At 29.4% G+C, this 18,566-nt stretch overlaps 1 protein-coding gene across 7 annotated transcripts in view; it reads left to right on the top strand.

The window, feature by feature from the left end:
* The window catches only part of LOC107453971 (TGF-beta receptor type-1), a 716,084-nt gene that overhangs the window by 659,058 nt on the left and 38,460 nt on the right, over positions 1–18,566 (top strand). The gene's annotated exons all lie outside the window — the stretch shown is intronic.

Below are 18,566 nucleotides of genomic sequence, written 5' to 3' on the forward strand. Positions count from 1 at the left end.
CACCTATTAAAAGCCTTTTTTTCGTTAATATTTACAAAAGTTTGACCACTTGAAAGTTGAAAAAATGAAACAAACGAAAGTTGAAAAAAATGAAAGTTGAAACAAACTGAAAAAATGGGTAGACTCGCCCCGGTTTACGGTACTTGTATAGTAAAGTTATATAGCATACGTGCAAAATGTAACTTTACCATTTTATCACATTTTTAAATGTTCTAATGATAATCGTATTTTTTATACAATTTTCGAAGAGATTTTCAATAAAAACCAACGGTTCAAAAATTAAATTTTAATTACATTTTAAATCAAATGCATCTAATTTCACTCTAAAATATAAACTACTTTATCTCAAAATTGGCTTCACCGAATACTTAATTTCAATTAAATAAATATTTTTAACGATTTCTTAAGCGCCTTACAGAACAAGTTTATTTTATCCACTTAATAATGAGGTATGTTTTTGCATGCACGGATTCTTCCTTTTTTTTCCCCCACCAATGGTATAAGTAACTCATAAGTCATACTTTTTAGAGATTTCCTATCGTGTAATTCCCTGAGCTTGTGTTTTTAAAAATTCCAAACAGCATTGAAAATTTCCTAATTAAATGGGACTTATACTCATTACTCTGTGTGTTTCCTACCGTTGTGTCATTTTTTGACATGTTTTTAATCAAGTTTTTATTAAAGGTTTTATAATCTTAGGAAGGCGGAAAAAAAAGGTTATTTGCTTATTTTCTAGAGGATTATAAAGATTCGAAAACTGTGTCCGAAAATTTACACTCCTGTAATTAATTAAAGACAACCGCTGCATAATCTAAATAATTAGTAGTTCTAATTACTGAGAATTTGAGCTTTTTTACTAATTGGAACTTGCTCTCTGTCTGTGCTTTTAATTTGAGTCTGAATTGTTTTAAAATTTTTAATAAACGTTATGCTTCTTGTATTGAAAAGAACCTACAAACCTACTACCTACAAACGGCAAAGCTAACTTAAAATTTTTAAACTTTAGTCATTTTTTTGTTATTACCGTTTTTTTTTATTATCGTTAAAAATATATATATTTTTTTTNATACCGCACCTTTTTTTTTAACCAGGATTCTGTTTTTTTTTTTTTTTTTTTTTTTTTTTTTTTCCCCAAAAAATTCTTAAAGGAAAAAAAAATGCTTGTAAAACTATTCATCAATATATTTTTATGTAGATTATAAAGGCCTAAGCTGAAGTTTGCCTCAAATATCTTTAAGATCAAAAATTTTTGAAAAAAACTATCCGTACTATCTAAAAATTATGGTGGGCTAAATTCAAAACTCTTTCTAACGGAAATATATATTTTTAAAATTTAATCGATCTATTTCTCCAGGAAACTTTTTAAAAATGCATTCAAAATATTTCGTTTAATCTTAAAACTATAGTAATTAAGATTTTTGGAAATTATCTTTATAAAACTATTATTGCTATCTCAGAATTATAATGATGTTTTTTTTTAAAGTGAAAATTAGAGAATTCCAGTTTTTCTAATTAAAATAACTGCTTTGCAAAAGCAATAATTCGATCAAACTATCTAATCTTTTTATTGAAGTTCAGTTAAGTTTATTTTGGTTCGCATATGTCAGGATTAGGACTGGGCTATAAATCGATATATCGCGACATATCGATTTAACGCCTGTATCGGCAGGCCGATACAGCGACTTTCGTTCCAGGCGATGCATCAGAAATCTGATTTAAGCCGTCGAGTAAAGAAGACGAACGATATAGAGATATACGATATAGCGATACAATACACGCAAGGATCTCTTACGTTCCGATGACAAATCGCGCTGGGGAAGACGATGTTCGTATCGTTATATTGAAACGGCCTTGATTGATGAGCGGTAGAATCAGAATCAGTTTTGAGAACATATATTGTGATCTCGCATGTTCGTTTCCGCACCTCTTAGTTTTTTTTTCTTCTTTGTCGCGACTTAATATCGTTTCTTGTAGATTATTTTCAGTGGGACTGACTTTGTGATTGCTTGTTTCTTAATTAATTAGGTAATTTTTTTTTTTTGAAACAAACTTTCTTTTTTATTTTTAAATGTGAAAATTAATTTTGATATTATATGTTTAAGTATTATTTTACATTATTGAATTTATTACAAACGGAAATCTAATTTAAGATGCCCATAAAGAATTAAATTAAAAAGTAATTAAATTTGTTAGGGTATTTTTTACTTTATTTTAACTTATTAAAAACTTTTTGGATAAAATAATAATTTAATGGGTTTTTATTACTGATTTTAAATTTATAAATCTTTAGTTGTTTTCATTTTTATAAATAAAATTATAACAAAACTTATTTTTCCTCTTTTGGATTTGGACATAAGTCAATTAACTTTGTTTATTCAAAAAAATTAGTAATGTTTGCGATTGCGACTTCTTTTTTTAAAATCATTTAGCACTTCGTTTTATTAAAGAGTATAATCGTGTTTTTTAATTTTCTTTCAATATTGTCAGTTGAATAAATTATCGAATATCATAATTCTTTTGTTTTTATTTTTCAGAAATTAAATCTTACTTTGTTTTTTCGTTCAGAATTCGGTAATTATTCAATTTAACTTTATTATTTATGTTAAATAATTATAATACAAAATTGTGTTTTAAATTTTTTTTTTTTTTTTAATTTATTTAACACTTTGTTTTAAGCATACGAATAACTTTTAACTAACTTATTTTTTTAATTTTCTTTCTATATTGTTAGATAAATTTCAATTTTATTTATTTTTTTATTATTTATCTTTAAACTAAGAAATCTTTCGTTATTTGCGCGATCATTTTTAGAAAATATAACATTAATATCTTAAGCAAAACATGTACATCAAATTCATAAATTGAATTAAATCAATCTGAGTATGAAGTTTTGATCGAAATCTGACTTTCTGCGCCTTACAAGTAAATGAATTTCAAAAATACTATATCGCGATACATCGCTATATCGTGATGCAAAACTGACGATGCATCACGATATAAAATTTCTTATATCGCCCAGTCCTAGTCAGGATCTTAATATTTAATTATAAGAAGAACAACCGTTTTTTCTTTAATGTTTGAACATATTAATTAGAGCGGTAACTTTAACATCTTTTACGTTTCGAGAGCTATATCACATTAAAATTAAACAGTATCTCAATATATCATAAAAAAGATAACTGTCTAAAACTATTTCTCATTGTTGTTGGTAATTTCTTATTGGGTAACTTTAATAGCGAAGATGATCTAGATTTCGTTGCTAGTCATCAGCATAAAATTAATTAAAAAGAAAAAGTGTGATGGTTATTTTTACATGCGAAATTTTCATCCATTGCTTAATAATAGTTGAGTTAATTATTTATTTATCATCCGTTTTCTGCATCAAATTTACTTTTTTTTTCTTTTTCTTTTTTTATTGCCTCTTTTTGCCTATTATTTTTTATTTTTAAAAGCTTAAAACTGAAACCGATGCTTCTTTATTATAAAGTAATCCTATAGTATAAGCGGATAACGTAATATTTTATGATAAATATATTTACTTTTATTATATATGCATTTAAAATATAGAATACTAAATTGTAAGGCACTATAAGGAATTAACTTTTGGCACTATTACTAAATAATCTCTTTGGCAAAAAACATTTAATGATTATTTATAGTGGCCAAAAGATAATTATGAATTTAAAAACAAAATTACAGATGAAATTACAATTATAACTGAAAAAAGGATAGCGTTTATATTTTATTACAACAGAATCGATACCAAAACTGTGTTAATACAATAAATGTATAGTGGCCAAAACTTTATTTTAAAAGCAAAATAGAGATTAAATTTTAATTGTAAGCAAAAAAAGGGATTGTGTTTAAATTTCAATATAATATAATCGATACCAAAACTGTGGTTATAATATAAATTTATTGTGGCCAAAAATTAATTATGAACTTTAGAAACAAAATTGTAAATGCATTGTCACCTAGCAAAAGGATTATGTTTGCATTTTATTACACTAGAATCGATGCCAAAACTGTGTTAATACAGTAAAAAATGTTTGAGATCATTTTATTTTATTTCATTTATAACCGTCGTTGAACAGCCGACCCAACTTTGAGTTTACGACCATTAATATTCAACTCCGTAGCCTTGTCATTTTGAACCCAATCCAGAAGATAAGGGAACTTCTGGATCAAGTATTGGGATAAATTTGCCTTAGTGGAGGACTTTTTTATGGAACTAACCCACATTTTCGTTACATGGAGAGAAAAACCACGAAAACCTTCCACGGTAAGCCTGACGGCAAGGGCACTCTAACCCATGATCTGTCTACCACTGAGGATATTTAATGTCAGCACTCTGGTCGGTGCGAGCCGGGTGAATAATTCGTTTCGGCCAGCCATTGCTGGAGTTCGAACATGGGTTACCTCATTTCGAGAGAGCGCTCTTTCCCCTGAGCCACCAGCTCAAGGATGATTTGATTGTATAATTTTTATGTTACACTTTCTTACAAAATCGATAATGAATCAATCGTGTGGGTTGATAAACGAGAAAGAGTTGGAGCCTCCTAGGTTTTTACGAAATGTTGCATGACAGCTAGTAAGGGGGAACAACACTGCAAAATTTTCAAAAACTGCAAGCAAATGAATGTATTTTTCAATAGTTTATTCTTTTAAGATTATTGTACCAAAGTATTGAATTGATTTTTGTCAAAATGTAAAAATTGCAGCTTAATATGTCGAGCGCTGCATTGCTTGCTGTGACACGTATGAACAAGTGGATTAGTATACTCAGTTGACTAATGAATTTGCTCACTCCTATCAAATTATCTTAGTAAAATACTATCATTTTCAACTACTTTATCGAAATAATTTGTTTGTAAGAAAAAGAACTAATGGTACTTACAATATAAATAGTTGAAATTGCATCTTTCTGAGCTGTAATAATTTTTAATGAAGGTTGCAGTAGGTTAATAGCTTAGAAAAATTAGAAATAACTGCAGATCCAACGGCTGGAGTAGTTGGCAGATCTGCATGTATGATTACCATTCTATAAAAAAAAAGACCGTTAAAAGATTCAATTTCATTTTTACACCAATAAAGACGGTAACTAAATCTGTGAAACCAAATCTGTGTTAATACAGTAAAAAAATTGGGATCATTTAATTGAATAATTTATAGTTTCCATGTAATTCTTTGTTTATCATTAATAAATAAAACTTATTGCTTAGCAATTATGGGGGTTGGTAAGCGAAGCGAAAAAGAACCTCCTTGAAATTGTACAGCAGCTATTAAATAAATATTTATTTCATTGAAATAATGCAGACAATGTAGACAATTTTTAACATTTGATTAAATTATAAATGTTTAAATTTTATATCAATGGAATCGGTGACTAGAAATTTTTTGTAATACAATAAAAAATTTTGGAATCATTTTTAATTCTAATAAAACACTTAGTTTATCGTTAAGATGTGAAAATTATTGCGTAGCAATTACGGAGGTTGGTAAGCGAAGCGAGCAGGAGGCTGATCTTTCTAGTTTTTAATAAAAGTTTTACGCAGCTGTTAAATAAATATTTTTTTTATTGATTCTTCTATTTTATTTTTAAAAAAATCAGAACTTTTTTTCGGGATTTTGATTCCTAAGCAATTTAGCTGATGTCTTTTAACTGTAGCAAAATCTGAAGAAATAAATTGTTAAACAATTCCTTTGAATGTCTTTTCAAAATGGTTGAGGGGAAATTAATAATGTCATTTCAAAATTCTATTTAGTTTTCAAAAATGTCAAATGTGTCTAGTGATGGAGTATATTAGAAACTAAATGAATATCTCATGTAAGAAATAAACTTTATAAGTATCGAGTTTTATGAAGAAAAAAATTTCATAACCTAACAAACTTTCTCCCTATTTTCTGTCATACATCGTAGTAAAAATGTTATACTTGAATCAATATATATTACAATTTGGGCATTTTATTTTGCTTTTTTTACAGTAAAAGGTATGTAAAAGCATAACTGACATCGAATTTCTTTTATTTTAAATCAAGATTTCTAATAAATATTGCATGCAAAAACGTTACTGCTTATGCACATAAAGATGTAATGTAGATTTTTTTTCCCAGACAAAGAAAATAAAAAAATATATTTTTTTATTAATTCTCTTTTTTTGCTTTTGCTCTGTGATTGTAAGATTATTATTATTTTTATTTTTTGCAATGAAATTTTTTATTGAGATTACGCAATATAACTAGTCAGATAAAATATCAATTAATTGCGTCTTGTCAAAGTAATTTTTAGTTATTTACCGTTTTAGTTTATTGGGCAACATTACGATAACCGTAACGGTAGCTACACTCACAGCTATAAAAATTCGCACACCGCGAACGAGTTGTCTGACTGGAACGAAATTTTACATACCTAAGTACTACGTTGGTTTAACTAAAAAATCAGAAGAAAATGATCGTTTATTGCCTAACGAAATACCCTACAGACTACAGAACCACCTCTAGCACGAATGCACGTTGCGATACGGTCAGGGCATTGAATCATACCAGTCCCTCATGATGCATCTCTTTCCGCAGTTGCTATAAATGTTCCGCTAATTTTACTGAACTCTGAGGCTGTTCAAGTTTCTGTCCCAAGTGAACTCAGATATGCTCAATCGATGACAAGCAAGCCAGGATAGGAGGGAGTCAGTCCTGTGCCACCTTTGTTGACTGTGATCGAACATTGTCTTGTGGAAATAATGGCTCCTGGGAGCACTGCCATGAATAGCAACAAATGTGGTTGAATGATACCACAAACGCTATGCATACTTAGCTCTGTGGATCGATGTTACGAATGTTTGTGTGTCTTGTGCGTTGGCACCCCACACACCACCTGTAGAAGCGGTGTGCCGTTGTACAGCGTTGGCTGGATTGACACCCACTCACCGTTGTCACTGTTTGAATTGGACTGCAACCAAACCAAGCCGTGATGACTCATGATATAGAGATATAGACCGTTCGCCTTCCACATAGGCAAACCGGGTTTGAATCCCAGTAATGACTTGTAGATACAAATCCGCATCCGATTTGCACCGACTACAGTGCTGAAGTGAAATATCCTCAGTGGCAGGCGGATCACAGGTTAGAATCTCTTGACTAACCGTGGGAGGTTCTCGTGGTCTCGTAGTCTTGTAACGCAAACGCAGGTTAGTTCCATCAAAAAGTCCTCTACGAAGACAAACTTCTCCCGATACTTGATCCAGGAGTTCCCTTGTCTTCTGGATTGGGCTCAAAATGACAAGGCTACAGAGTTCAACATTAGTAGTCGTAAACCCAAAAAAATTGGGTCGACTATTCAACGACGGTTATAAAATAAAATTATATACGTAGCCCGTAGTGAACACTTTAATCCTGCCCACCCTGTACAGCAACACACCAATCCTACGGTGTGATGATCGGGAGTGCTATCGCATACGACATACGATCACCCCTAATATTGATTAATGACAAGTCAAGAAAATCATGAAAGTCACGAATTTGTAAAAAGGTCATGAAAGTCTCCAAAAAGTCACGATTATTTAAGCGAAATCACGAAAACTCTATTTTGAAATTTGCGTGTCGTGATAATATCGTATTAATTAGGTCCAAGAATTGCATAAATACGGTTAAAAAACGATATATAACTACCGAAAAGTACGATCGGAAAACGTTGTGGATTTATGACTGAATTGTTACGAATCGAGTGGTTAAAAGTTGTACCTAATCTGTAAATCTAAAAAGAAAAGAAGAAAATTTTTCCGTGATTAAACCTTATTTTTCTATAAATGACGTTTAGTGTCTTCTAAATATTTATATATATGCTATTAAAAGCAACAATAAGGATTCAGAATTTGATATACTACATCATTATAATGCACTATATTCCCTTGACTTGTACCCTACTAACCTACCACTTCTTCAAATATCTCAACTTCTAAATGTTGAGAAAAAACTTAGTCTAGTTTAGTTGCGTTTTTATATTTCTTTTCCTTCTACAAAAGCGAAGGTTATAACATAAATAGCATTGTATTTAAAGACTGATCTACAATTTTCCTAAAACTCATGCTAATATAAATCGCAGATGATACCACAAAAATAAAATTCAGATAACTGTACTCTCGATCGGTCTCAATAGAGTCCCGATCTTTGTGCAATCCATCTTTGCCTCGTATCTTATTTATTTATTTATGTGCAATGTCAGATACATTTATTCCTACAAATGTTGAAATCCCCCCCTGAAAATGTGCCTTAATTTCCTATCATTGCTGCTGTCATTGTACGTGATGGATTACGGACAAATAAACTGATTACGGCAACTCTCCCTGCGCACCCAATCTTTATGATCGATGTATCCATTACGGCCGTAATCAGAATTTTTTAACCGTAATAATGCCGTGTCTTTTTCTTAAACAATAAAGAAAAGGAAAGATCTCTCAACCCGAGTATTCCAATGGGCGATTATTTTAATAACAGCATTCTAATGTGGTATCGATTTGGAGAAAACTTTTAACAGAAGTTTTTGCTTCGTGGAATTTCCCTTTCGATTTTTTTTATTTTTATTTTTCTGCAGTCGCTGTTGGAGATCTTTTCTATCTTTTGAAAATATATTAATTTAAACGTGAGTTTAGAATTCGAATATCCTGAACGTTTTTTAATATGAGTAATAAAGGAAAAATTACATGGAAAGCGTGCGGTGTTGTTAGAATGTTTTGGAATTGACAGAATTCCGAGTTTGGTAAGAAATTTCAGCAACTACAATTTTTATTTACCATTAAACATTAATTGCAAGAAATTTTTTATATTGTTTTTAGAACTAGTCTATCTGTGCAGGAAAAAAAACAACATGATTTTGGAAGCAATTACGAAGACGTTGCAAATATGGGTTACGCCAAATTAACCATCGCCATTTTAAGTTTAGAGAACATTTGATTCACATCTTGCCAAACAGCTTCTGCAGAAATTGAAATTGAAAAATTAAAATTCGAATAGTATGAGGGGGCCATTCAATTAAAAAATTGAGATTAACTTAGATCTGACGTGAATTTCTTATTTATTGATTTTTTTTAAGTGTTTTTAATTTCTTTATAGAGTTGTCTCCTTTGGTGTTAAATATTATTAAGTATTTTCGCTAAAAATGCATACGTCTTTTTAACTAAAAAAACAAAATTTGACGAAAATGATATCACGCACCCACTTTTCACCATTAGAATCTATAGGGTCCTAAATAGAAATGTACCGGGTATTCGACAATTACCTGGAGCTCAGCTTACCTGGCCAGTTTTTCATTAGCTCTTATTACTCGGACCCGGCTAAAGTACTTTAACTACCGGGTACCCCAATTTACTGGATAACATCCATTTATGTTTGATGCAATCTTATTTAGATTATAGGTAACCTTAAAACTGTTTATAAAAATAATTGTAGCTTTGGTACTCCAGTTTCTTAATAACTGAACAACAGACGAACTGAAATAATTGGTTTTGTAACTTTGGTACTCCAGTTTCTTAATAACTGAACAACAGACAAACTGAAATAATTGGTTTTGCAGCTTTGGTACTTCAGTTTCTTAATAACTGAACAACAGACAGACTGAAATAATTGGTTTTGTAAATTTGGTACTCCAGTTTCCTAATAACTGAACAACAGACAAACTGAAATAATTGGTTTTGCAACTTTGGTACTCCAGTTTCTTAATAACTGAACAACAGACAAACTAAAATAATTGGTTTTGCAGCTTTGGTACTTCAGTTTCTTAATAACTGAACAACAGACAGACTAAAATAATTGGTCTTGTAGATTTGGTACTCCAGTTTCCTAATAACTGAACAACAGACAAACTGAAATAATTGGTTTAGGTACGACATATTTTACTCTTGTGCGAAGTTTAGTGAAGTGGATACCTTAGGGATGTTCGCTAAAAAGAGGTGTCTGCTCAGGTAGCATGCAAATCCATAAATCTAATACTGAAACTATTGATCTCTATTAATAGGATAGTTAAATAAATACATAAATTAGAAATAGGGAATGACATTGATATTTATTGAGTTACATTGAAATCGGATTGAATAAAATTCAAAGATAACGAAAAATAACGATATACGAGTAATAATATGCTCTCATACTAAATTTACTTTCAGCAAATGAGTAAATACAATATTGTGTTCTTATATTTCGTGTTTGTCGGCATAGCATTTTATTTAAAGTTTTAAGAACAAGAGTTGTTGCAAACAAAACATATATATTTCTTGCAAATGACACATAAATTATTCTAATGCTATTGCTAATTTTGATATCATTAAAGATTAATTTCCTAGTAAATAAAAGTGCATGCAATAAAAGCAAATTAAAACCCAGCTAATTGTTTTCATTTTAAATATACAAGAGAACCTTTTTTTTTCATAACTCAACAAAAAATTAATATGAAAATATTTTATGACGTTTTCAGTATAAGTTGATTTATGTTTATATTGAAAAGAGGCAAGTTTGAATAAAATTGGCCATCAGTAATATTAAACTTAAGTTTTATTAAAAAGCTTGTCCCTTACTTACTAGCTCAATGAATTAAATTTCCAGCTAGTCTGGTTAAAGTTCTCTTGCTAACCATTGAGGTATTCGTGATATTTCTTCTTCGTGTAACGTAAGTATACGTTAGTTTCTCAGAAAAAGTATTTCATGAAAGAAAATCTGTTCCTTTTTTTATTGCTTGATATGGGACTGTTAGAAATTATATTCGGCTATGAAAAATGTAATTCAACTGGGAAAATAATATAAATCTGTGACAAAATTTATTTAAACATACTGACTTTAAAGAACTTAATTTAAAAACATTTTGAGAGACGAAATACATTTAAAGAATGCATTATAACTTTAAATTATGTCACTTGTTAGAGAACACTTCCACATAAATCTTTCCTTCACAAATTGATGGATTCTGAAGGATCAAAATTTTGAATGAAAACATTTTAATGAAAATTCTGTTTTCCAGAGTTTTTCTTCGTTGATGTACCTTTATCATAAAACAATTTTAAAAAGTAAATAAAAATAAAGAAATAAATAAACGATGGGGAAAAGAGAGCAGTTGTTTATATAAATTAAGTCGCCTTTTTTTTTTTTTTTTTTTTTTTTTTTTTTTTTTTTTTTTTTTTTTTTTTACTTGCCTTACGGCAAGGGGCATTTTCAGGTCTGTTTTAAAATTTAGTTTTAAAAATAAAAACACGTCTTTCAATATATATAAGCGCACAATAATTTTCCCTCGAACTATACCTTGTAAAACTTTGGTCCGGTAGAAAATTATTCGATTTTTATATCGTTTCGCCGAAATATTATAGTACCCGACCACAGGTAAGGAATCCGTATTTTACCGGAACAAGCGGGGTCAACTTTCACCAGATATCTTAGGACCCGGTACATCTCTAGTCCAATACATATTTTCCCCCTTATAAGCCTGGAAAATTTTTTATATCGAGTTTTAAAATTGATTTAAAATCATTTTTTTATAAAAAAAGAACTTTAAAAACGCTAAACTTTAACTTAAAGTAAAACACAAAATGGTACAGAAACTAGAATCTTAATAAGTTTCGTGTTTACTATTTCTACTCGAATGTATGGAGTCAAATATCAAATTACTTCACTTTTACTTTAATTATAAATAATAAAGCCTGTTCATTTTCTCAGTTCGCCAAATTCTAAAATTCAAATCGTGCAACCATTTTACTTTATGAAGTTATCACTGCAACAAGTTCAAATATTTGTAAGGAAAGTAGAAAAATAAACAATAATAAAATATTGAAAAAGAAAGTCTTTCAAAAAACTGATTACCTAAATAATTTGATTCTTGAAATATTAAATGAAAAATGTCAAAGTTTATAATTGCAATTTCTTCAGATTTCTTCAGGAAACGGGAATTTCATTTACTTTTTATTTATTTATTCCTAATTCCATCACCCCTAAGGCTACTAAAAGTCCTAATACTGCATATTCAATTTGTTCAAAAAAATTTCAATCCCACTCGCGCTTTAATCACAAAACTGTTCACCTTTTAAGTTGGAAATAATTTTTTTCTTCATTCTGTGGTTATTATTTCACTGAATGCAGCTTCGCCACTCTCTAGTATTTAAAAAATCAAACATAATCGTAATCACGCGGGAAATTTCATGTGCAACTTTATGTAATTGGAGGTCGACAGAATGTTTTTAATCACTACCGGGTGGTTTGTAATTTGAAAACATATTTGAAAAGTCGTCTGCGGACATTATTATCACTTTACTAAAAAGCTTTTTCTGTTTCCGCTTAGCTTCTAATCGTTTGACGGATTCTTTAAAAACGGATTCTTAAAAAACTCATTTAATTTTTCCGTCAAAGAAGATATTTTTTCCTCTTCGTTATTTATTTTTTACTTTTTAACCTAGCCAAATTCAACAAGTCGTTTTCCATAGAAATATATGCCCGCTTTTTTTTTAATATGAGCAAAAAGTTCTTATTATTTTTAATATTTAACTTTTCAGGAAAATATTAAAAAATTGGGGATAGAAATTAAACTGTCGTTTAGTTTGCGAAATGATTTAAAGAAAAATATAGAAGCATTTCTTTTACGATGTTTATTCGAAATAATACACCTTTGACATAAGTAACTACTTGTCAAGCACAATAATCAAATGAAAGGTTTTAACGAAATCGAAATTCTAGTTCAAAGTTTTAGAATTTGAAATTGATTTTTTACCTGTATTTCACAATATTCCAAGTATTATGCTAAAATGGTTTGCTTTTACCCAGCTCAATCAAAAACAGATTTTTTTTTTCCCTTCGCGTTACCAACTTTCTAAAAACTAAAAATAAAAAATAATAATAATAAATTCTTGGTTTATAATTGCTCGAAACATTTCTCAAATGTCAAATTAAAGTAGTATTAAATTTGAAACTCTCTGCTCCAACTCAACTCAACTCTACTCCCCTCTCCCTCACTTCACCTCTTTAGATTGAACACATTTTTAAGATTTTCTGGACTTTATTATCAAATCTTTCCCCAAAAGTATTTATTCCCCTCTTTTTTTCCCTCTTATTTTTATTATATTTGTTTCGCCTCCTCGGATTACCTTTGCGAACTACTTGTGTTTCAACTTTAAGAACTGGAATTGCGGGAATTGACAAGTGTCACACATGTCACGGTTATTAAAAGACTGAGCTGCAAGATAATTACTTATAAATGAAACACGCGGTTTGCTTGGAACTCGATAGCTTAGCATGACTTAGTCACTGGATATAGTGACTGGTAGGGGAATTTTTTTTTTTTTTCTTCTCCCTCTTGTTTTATCTACGTTGAATCCAAATGTTTTAATAAAAAAATTCTAAAATTGTTCATAGTTCAGCAACTCTGTTGTTAAAATCTCGAAAGCGAACTTTATTAAAGTATTTTATAATTTGAAAAGTTATTTTCTAATTAGCTTCTCAACATCATTCTTGTGGAATTTCTATCAGGCAAATTTGTACTGATTTAAACTTCTGTTTTAACAAATTAGATTTCTTTTTGACTGTCACATAGGTATGAGATCTAGAATTCCAAGACTAGATTACGAGATTTAGTGAGAAGTATGTTTTTAGTCATACGCTATAATTTATTCGCTCCATGATGTATTTAATAACATGTAAATTTTTCGTGCTTTGATATTAAACTAGTAGTTATCATTAAACTTAATTAATTTTATATATTTATTTATTTATTTTTTTATTTATATTTTTTTTTTGAAAATTTACGGAGACAAAGCTTTTGTGATGAAAAAAGATGCAAAAAATTCCTAAATATGTAACATTAAAAGCCTGGTTAAGAGAACTGTTTGTTCCATTGTTGTTTTTCTTTAAATAATTTGACAAGCACATTTACAACTAAAACACATAACTAAAAACACATTTGTAGAAAAATGTGTTTTTAGTTGATATACTAGATGTAACTATAATGCACTTGATATGTAACACTTTTAGGCCTAAAAGTTGAATTTTTAATTATCATGAAATTTTATTAGTTTTGTATTCCCATGAATGAAAAATTACAATATAAGCACACAGGTTTTGTTAGGAAAACTCACGTGTAAAATTTAAGGAAAGTGGAATGAAGTTTTTTTAAGTAAACAGTTTACTGTAGCAGTTCTTCATTTCTTAGCTATAAAAGCCTAATTTTTTTTTACTAAATTATTTTGAAAAGTTACTATTAGAAATGAAAAATAGTTACTATCGGAAGTGCTTTAAACTTTTAGAATTAGTAAGGAGATACGCTAGAATACTCTATAACGTAGCTCCAGGGCTCAAAGTTGTTCTTAAATTCTTTAATTTCCTTTTTAAAAAAAAGGAAAGCGTCCTGAAATTTTTGTGATTTTCCAAATTTTTGTATAAGTTGACAAGATGAGTAAATATCCAAAAAAGAGAATATAAGAAATTTAAAATTCAAAAAATCTGTTACATGCCATGAAACAAAGTAAATAACAAAATAAACGACATAGCACGTCAAGTATGATATGTATTTATCTACTCCCAGTGTTGAAGAAAATTACCCTTGATTTGATGGCTGGCATAAAAGCATTCAATGTGGGTGAAATATACAAAAAACTATCTCTCCACTCCCCCTATATCATACTCTACTATTTTTCACAAGAAAATCCTCATATTTTTGCTACTACTTATCAATTTTCCATATTTAGACTAGTTCACTTTTTTTTTGTAAATAAAAAACCAAAAAAGAAATTTTTGCGTAACCTAAAAATCTGAGTTTTTTAAAAAATGTTTCTTTTTTCACTTTAAGCTCAGAAACTTCTAAAACTATTACCAATTGTATATCTGCAAATGCATGTTGGTATCGTACAAATTGCTCCCATTAGAGAATTGGCAGTAATTGGATAATTGGAATCCTATTAGAGTTTGGAGGCAATTTTGTTCTTATTTTTATATTTTGGACTTATAGCAATGCGTAATACGGCTCTGCAGCTTCCCAAATATTCCCTCTATTTTGAAAAGGAAAGAAAAAAAATTCTGATATTCGGCAAGCTTCAGACTATTTTATTTGTCGAATATGTTCCAAATAAAACTAGAAAAAAAATTTTGAATTAAGCTACCGAAAAAGGTTTCAGTGTAAATATAAGAAAAATAAACCGATTTAAAATGGTCGAATTTGAAAGCATGAAAAACTAAATAATTAAAACTTTTTCTGTTCTAGGATCATCTTATAATAAAATAAAATTACGATTTCATTCTGTGAATTAAAATCCCCGCTTCCCAAAATATGAACTCGCCCTACTGTTTTTCACAAGAAAATCCTCATATTAATCGCTATGAAGAATGCAAATCAAAAAGCTTGTTTCATAAAAAGAAAACCGAATTGCAAACTTTTAACTAACACATTCCCCGTCACACTAGTAGCTATATCATTTGTCACCTTTACACTCTTTACAACGAAACAACTATTGTAGAGCGTCCGGTATGTTGCTTTTTCTAAGAAAAGTACTTAAAAGCCGGAACTCAAATATGGCATATGTGTGAAGAGAACTGATATTTTCAACGAATAATTTTCCCGAAAGACTAAAATATGCAAATATCTTGTCAGCTTAAGGAAGGTTTTGCGTACTGTTTTTAAGTGCTCATAACTTTTGATTTACTACTCACCTTTACCACTTTGGTGATTGTAACCATGCGTGCTTTTCCGCAATAAAATTCCTGATTGGATGCCTTTTTTTTAAAGAGTAAATAGGCGTGTTGCACACGGTGTAAAATTATTTACCCTTATTTTAAACATTTGTATTCGTAGAAAATGTATTGAGATGCTAGTCGATTCAAAAAGTACGATAAGGCTTTTAACTCAGTGTTTCTTCTTTTACATTGTATCAGTACTAAGTCCAATAGATTTAGGCTTTTTCTTCGGAAAAATTATAACTCAAGATATTTTTTGACCAGAAACTTATTATAAATAACTTTCACTCTGAATTGAAGGAGACCAATCTTTAGACGACCGGACTAATAATTTAGACGTTATAAGGGTGTTATGTGCAAAAAGTACAAATTTCTACTTTTATCTATTTATGTATATGTTATTGCTATCTAAAGACGTGTGATATCATTTCCTCTGTATTCTGACACTCTGAGTCGAATGAAACTATACACAAGTCAATTGAACAAATAGTTCAAAAGTTGCAAGCGTTTTTATGTATAAAAATTAATTATTTTGGCACATTCTTATGTTTGCACTTTACATTGCTATTCAGAAAGTATCTGAACATGTAAGGTATATTTTCTGTTGTAACTTTTTAAGCTGAATTAAATGAGATAATCGGACTAATAGTTTAAAAGTTATAAGTGTTATGTGCACAAAAAGAACTACTTTATACTAGAGTGACTAGAGTAAATACAGGCACTCTACTTTATACTTGCACATATTAACGCATCTCGCGTCTTAAGTTGCTATACAGATAAGTAAGGAACAGTTTCCCGTGTATTTTTCTTTCTTTATTTCATCGAATTTTACCAAACACGAATCAAAAGGGAGAATATTTCAAAAATGTAAAATGTTCTTCGCTTTGTATAAAACGTATTATTTTTGAATTGCACTTATTAATATGCAGCCTTATAACTTCAAATCCTATCCACTCGAATTTTGTCTCATCCAATTCAGTATAAAAAATTCCATCGAAAAATGTACTTCAAATGTAGCTTCTAGATAGTAAAGTGTACTGAGTCAAATCAAACGTAGTACTTTTAGTACATAAAAAATTTAACTTTTGAACTAAACGTTCTATTGACTTGTGTATAGTCTAATTAGATTCATCGTAAATGCATAAAAACAATGTCTCATTTGCTTAGAAAGCAATGTCAGATTCGTAAATAGGTTAAAATACAAATTTGTACTTTTTGTACATAAAACTCTTAAAACTTCTTAACTATTGGTTAATTAGTCTAGCTATTGGTCTCGTTTCATTCCGAGGAGAAAAAATACTTCCGCCACAATGTCTCACTTGCTTGTACAAACAAGTTTCCATTCTTCTCCTTAAATAATCTTCATTTTTCTTAGAAAAAGGAAAAGCATACAAAGAAGAATAGAGAAGTTTCCAGGTATCATTTATAATGACATGACTAAGCTTTTTGTCAGAAAAAAATCTTGGTGTTCATTTTTACAAAGTAAAACCCTTTCGTTGCTAGTATTACTGCACTATACCACTATCATACAAAAATGATTCATAATATCGCGGCTCTGAACCGTAATACTGTGCAAATTTGTAGGAATCATAGCAATATATTAAATTTACTGCGTTTCCGTGAAAATTGTGGCATAAAACCGTGAGATCAAATTCTAAATGGAATAATTCGGGTAGAATCAGGATCATCTTAAACTTTATCATCTAAAATTTGTAGCAATCATAACAATATATTAAATCAGTGAAAATTGTGACATAAAACCGTGAGATCAAATGCTAAATGGAATAAATTCGGGTAGAATCAGGATCATCTTAAACTTTATCATCTAAAATTTGTAGCAATCATAACAATATATTAATTAAATCAGTGAAAATTGTGACATAAAACCGTGAGAACAAATTCTAAATGGAATAAATTCGGGTAGAATCAGGATCAACTTAAACCTTATCCTAGATGGATTCTCTAAATGGAAAGGATTTGTGTAATCTTACCAGCGTATTAAGGTGGAAACAAATTTGACCGATATTTAAGTTCAAGATAATTCGAAGTTTCTAAAGAGTATAAAGATGAAACCTGGTTTAAATCTAGGGCCTGAACTTGACTCCTAATTTCTAAATAAATAAAAAATGTCATTAAGTTTTATTTTTTTTATCTCTACCGTCTCATATCTGCAAACCAAATTTTTTTTTAAACATATTTAATGCTAGTTCCGAAAAAAAAATATTAATTAAATATAAAAATTCATTAAAAAGAAATGTTTAGAATTAGGTGCAATGACACTTCGTTACAAATAATTAAAAATGTTTGCTTTTCTTTTAGTCTGTTCATTTGCCTAGAAAGTATGTAATATTTTAATTGGTAACGTCACCTTTTTATCACTCATGTGTAACGATAATTATTTCCATTGTTTCAATTGTGCTAATTTTACATATGAAACTAACAATAAATAATTACAATTAGCATACGTATAAGATTTAGTTGACACAGCAACTGCATCTACTGACGGAATCAACATCACGTAATAATTAAAACAATTACTCGTAACTGTTTGATAAATTATTATTTGTCTGATAAATTATTGTAATTTGATTTAAAATTTAAGTTAAATTTTTTAACCTACTTCGACTACTACACTATTTTGATTTCGAATATACGTGTTTTTAGCACTACTTCATCCAAAAAACGCTTTCAAAATACATATTAATAAACTAAAAATATATTACTCTTAGCGTTTCACAATCTAAAATGTTCTGCTTTCTAGTTATCAATTTCCTTCTGTTTCAGAAACTGTAAATGTTTACAATAAAAATTTATGGAAATACGAAACATTTGTTTATGTATGACGCACACCTTTTAACGAACCTTAAACAAAATATTAT

Source organism: Parasteatoda tepidariorum, chromosome 1 (assembly GCF_043381705.1).
Source record: "Parasteatoda tepidariorum isolate YZ-2023 chromosome 1, CAS_Ptep_4.0, whole genome shotgun sequence".
In the NCBI taxonomy this organism is placed as follows: Eukaryota; Metazoa; Arthropoda; class Arachnida; order Araneae; family Theridiidae; genus Parasteatoda; species Parasteatoda tepidariorum.